The 4,846-nt window shown below is 45.2% G+C and overlaps 1 pseudogene across 1 annotated transcript; it reads left to right on the forward strand.

Annotated features, from left to right (window-relative positions):
- The first annotated feature begins 2,951 nt into the window (after positions 1-2,951).
- On the forward strand, positions 2,952-3,262 carry LOC311187894 (10 kDa heat shock protein, mitochondrial-like; annotated as a pseudogene). Its single transcript has one exon. The product of its transcript is annotated as a 10 kDa heat shock protein, mitochondrial-like (transcript).
- Positions 3,263-4,846: the final 1,584 nt, after the last annotated feature.

Below are 4,846 nucleotides of genomic sequence, written 5' to 3' on the forward strand. Positions count from 1 at the left end.
TCAGGCGGTATATAATTAAGTGCCAACTGAGTGGCAGCAATGCTAGCTGAGATCAGAGATGCAGAGATCACTGGAAGCCGTGGTGACTGCGAAAGGTTTCCCGGGGCAGCCCAGCAAGAGGCTGGTATTCTGCACTTCTCAACTGCTCTCTGACAATGCAGCTTCTCTGATTTTCCACCACTCTTTCTCAGTGACTGCTCCTACCCTCCCAGAACTTAGCAAAAAGGGGGCCTGCTTCTGACTCCAGTCATCCAGGGAAAGAATGAATATCCACTCTCATGAAAATTTCAGGGAATGAAATACAAAACTTTACCTGTGAAAGGTGCAATCGTTTGTGTGTTTGGGGCCGTGCTATAGCATGTAATTTGGTGATTATAATGTATGCGTTCCTCACTGGCAAGGAAGCTACTGCACCTGAAATGAATGACCGTTGTCTGTGACCCAGGTAAATTGCACTAACTTGCTCAGGTGTACCGACTCTCAGCAGAACTGATATTCTAGAGTCCTAAGGTGCATATGGGGTCATGGGCTGGGGTGCCCTGTCCAGTGAGTCTCCATTTCTCATGCCTCCCTGAGACTGTTTCCATGTATGCACAGATCCAACCCAGTTCTCACCAGAAGGACATGTAACAATAGGAAAACTTCCAATAATAAAAAATAGGTATCACCTCTATAAGCACATACAAGTGCCAAGAATGGTTCTAAGCTCTATATTAAATCATTTCATCCTCATTTGAGGTAGGTACTTGCTATGATTGTCCATTTCACAGATGTGCAAACATGCCCAGACAAGTAAAGGAAATTGCCCTGGGTTTCTCAACTAGTACAGTTACAACCCTAGATTCCAACAAATCTTAAGTGAATAACTCAAAAAAAATTATATACACACCGTAAAGAAAATGTCAGGCTTTTCTGCCCTCCTGCCATCAGGATAGATGATGGATCCTTGCGGTCCTGAATGCATGTCTGATGGCGGGCACCTGGAGCAGGGTGTGAGCATAGGTAGATGGGATTCCCCTGGGCTGAGACTGGGCTTTTAAGGGTGGCGTCACGGGGACGCCAGGAGAAGCCAAGAAGCCGAGAAACAACAGAAGCCGAGAGAGAAGCAGAGAACGCCGGAGAGCTCAGATAGAGTGAAGACTTGCTGGGGGCTGGGAGGCCTGCCAGCCTCTCAGCTCCCCAGCACCCCTGCCTGCTGTGTACTGGGTAAATCCCAAGAAAAGACCTGCAAAAACCACTGAGGACTCTGACTCCTCCTTTACCCGGTCTGCATGGGATCAGAAAACCTGCCCTGTGTTCAGTCCTGCCCCTACACACACCAATGTAACTATCATCCAGATCAAGATATAAACTATTCTAGGACCCCAGAGGCCTTCTCTGTGAAGAACAATCCCATTCCATTCTTCACCAGGATGAGGTAACCACTATTTTCAATTTCATAAATTAGAAGATATACACACACACACAGAGAGAGAGACAGTACTAAGCACTAACCATTGACAGTTATATTTGTTTTAAAAGGTCTAACTTCTAAAAGCCAAATGAAACTTGATAAAATTTGGCAGCCCAGTCCCTGAATATTTTGTCATCCTCAATGTGCTTATAGATAATCCAGACCCTACTTTTCTAGCTACCTTTCTCTCCCATAACAATTAGGACAACACCCAAATGTGACCTTAAAGAGGGACAGCTTGAGCAACAGAAAATCAATAGGACCCATATCATTGTTGGAACACACTGACAAAAGGTTATCACTATTCGAGATGGCCAAGAAAGGCCTCAGGCTTAGTGAGAGTCCATGGGTTATTAGGGAAATTCCACATCATCTGTGACTCTGCTAACAGCATTCCTTACTAGGTCAAGGAATTGCACCTTTATCTTCCCTACTGGAGCTCAGGAGAATGTAAGGTATTATCAAAGCTTGACTATCTTCTACCCACAGGCTGGGAATTTTTGTCTTGCTCTAAAAGTCCAATCACCTAACAGGAAAAATTGTTCCTTGCTTCACTTCTAGAACTATGAAATAAGTAATGGAGCCAACATGCAACAGAAGCAATTGTTGCTGGAATGAACGTTAATATATGGCAAAATGAGAGGCAGAGAATCTCAGTCAGGGAACACACACTTCCAGAGGAAGCTTTATGCTTAAGCCAACTAAAAGCAGAACAGGGACCTCCCTAGTGGCACAAGGGGTTAAGTTTCAGCGCTATCAAGCTATCACCTCTCCTGTCTCACCTGCCACTCCCCTCAGCAGTATATTTCAGTAGATCTTCCTGTTCTGCTCACTACGTCTCAGGTGAATCCTTTCACCACCACCCCTGCACCTCTGGCCTACATTCCAGTTCTTGTATGCATAAATAAATCTTTTTAAAAAATTTAAAAAAAGCAGAACAAAGACTCGAACGCACAAAAAGATGTGGTATTATCAGGAGACTCGTGTAGATCAGTGTCGCTACATTATTAAAAGATGAATGTATAGAAAGATGAACCTGGAGAAAAAATGTAAAGATCATAAAAAGCTTTATGTGCCCTGCAAAGATGTTTAGATGCTATAAGCACTTTTAAGCTAGAGAGTCACCCAAGTAAATGTTACTCTGGCAACAGGGAGGAAAACTTAATAAAGGTGAGGCTGAAGACTGCAATGATGGGGGGGCGGGGTGCTAAGGTACCCAGAGGACATCCAGGTATGACATTCTATAGGCAATTGGATATGTAGACCTGGCGCTTAGAAGAGAGGTCTCAGCTGAAGGTTTAGAAGAGCAAATGATAGTGGTTCTAGACTGCCCAGGTAGAAAGTACAGGACAGTACGTGCTCAAGATTAGAACCTTGGGGGCCCGCGCGCCTGAGCATTGGGCGGCCTCTGCCCACATTCACGTGTCGGGAGGGCCGGGCTGCAGGTCTGTCTTTTTTGCGGCGGCGGGAGAACAGGGCCGCTGTCGCGGCCGGAGTCATGGCAGGACAGACATTTAGAAAATTTCTTCCCCTCTTCGACCGAGTATTAGTCAAAAGGAATGCAGCTGAAACTGTAACCAAAGGAGGCATTTTGCTTCCAGAAAAATCTCAAGGAAAAGTGGTGCAAGCAATAGTAGTAGCTGTTGGATCAGACTCTAAAGGAAAAGGGTGGAGAGATTCAACCAGTTAGTGTGAAAGTTGGAGATAAAGTTCTTCTCCCAGAATATGGAGGCACCAAAGTAGTTCTTAGATGACAAGGATTATTTCTTATTTAGAGATGGAGATATTCTTGGAAAGTATGTAGACTGAAATCAAGATTGAAATGGCATCATGTGAAGCTGCCCATTCCACTCAAGTTCTGATATCTTTCATCATGTAAATAATTTCTGTGTCTCTTTTATAATAAACTAATGCTATCCAAACTGTGATGACATCCAGTGTCTCTAAAATTTAGTTTCACTGTACTTACATAAACATTTCCAAATAAAAGCATATAAATGAATGGTTAAAAAAAAAAAGATTAGAACCTTGGGAAACAACCATGAACATTCCAGCCAAGGAAGAGGAGCCAGAGAATGGGATAAAATGTAAGAGGAGAAAAACAAGGGCAGAAGATTTCCACTGTCACCAAAGGAGGGAAAATTTTCCAGGAGGAAGTGGTTAATATTTAGCATGCTGTAAAGTGTTGCAAGACAGGAAAAGTATAGATTGGTCTGGCAATATGGAGGTCACTGGTGGCCTCAGTGAGACAGCATGTAGTGCTAGATCACACCGCGTGACTAGGGAGTAAGGAAACAGAGGCAATCAGTTTAGAAATTTAGCTGGAGCAGGAAGAAAAGAAATAGAATAATAGAGAGGGAGTCTGCTGTAGACTGAATGTTTATGTCTCTTCCAAATTCACATATTGAAATCCTAATCCTAAGGTGATGGTATTTGGAGTAACTTTTGGCAAGCAATTAGGTCATAAGGACAGAGCCCTCTTGAGTAAGATTAGTGCCCTTATAAAAGACACCGCACCTCCCCTGGTGGCGCAGTGGTTGAGCGCTGGGCTGCGAAGCTTCCCGCAGCTTCCGTAGCACCAGTTCGATCCCAGCCCCGGTGAGGGTCCCACATGGCGCGCAGACCTCTCCTGCAGCCCGCTGCTCCTCTCAGCAGTGTACTTCGGTCCTTCTGCCTATTCTGCTCCCCACTCTGGTGAATTCTCTCACCCTCCCGCGCTTCTGACTGTACCCACTGCTTGTATAAATAGGTTTTTTAAAAAATAAAAAAATAAAAGAGGCCACAGAGAGCTCCCTTAGCCATCTGCCTTCTGAACACACAGCCAGAAGATGGCCATCTATGAACTACAAGGCCAGCTCTCACCAAACATTGAATCTTTTGCTGCCCTGAACTTAGACTTCCCCATCTCCAGAACAGTCAGAAAAAAATTCTATTAACAGATTTCTGTTAAAAAGCCAACCAATCTATGGTATTCTGTTAGAGCAGCCTGAACAGTCTGAGACACAACCTTAGTGAAGAGAGGTCAACATACGATCAGTGTAGAGGCAGGACGGGCCACTGAGCAGGTTTTCTATGATCCCATGCAGACGGGGTAAAGGAGGAGAGTCCTGGAGCCCTCAGTGGCTTTTCAGGTTTTTATTAGGATTTACCAGGTACATGGCAGGCAGGGGTGCTGGGAGGCCAGGAGGCTGGCAGGCCTTCCAGCCCCCAGCAAGTCTTCATTCTGTCTGGGCTCTCCGGCCTTCTCTCATGTTCTCTCTGCTCTTCTCATGGCTCGGCTTCTCTCTTGGCTTCTCTGTTCCTCTGCTGCTTTCTCAGCTTCTGCTGGCGTCCCCGCTATGCTGCTCCTAAAAGCCCAGTCTCAGCCCAGGTGAATCCCATCTACATATGCCC

Source organism: Talpa europaea (assembly GCF_964194135.1).
Source record: "Talpa europaea genome assembly, chromosome: X".
Classification (NCBI taxonomy): domain Eukaryota; kingdom Metazoa; phylum Chordata; class Mammalia; order Eulipotyphla; family Talpidae; genus Talpa; species Talpa europaea.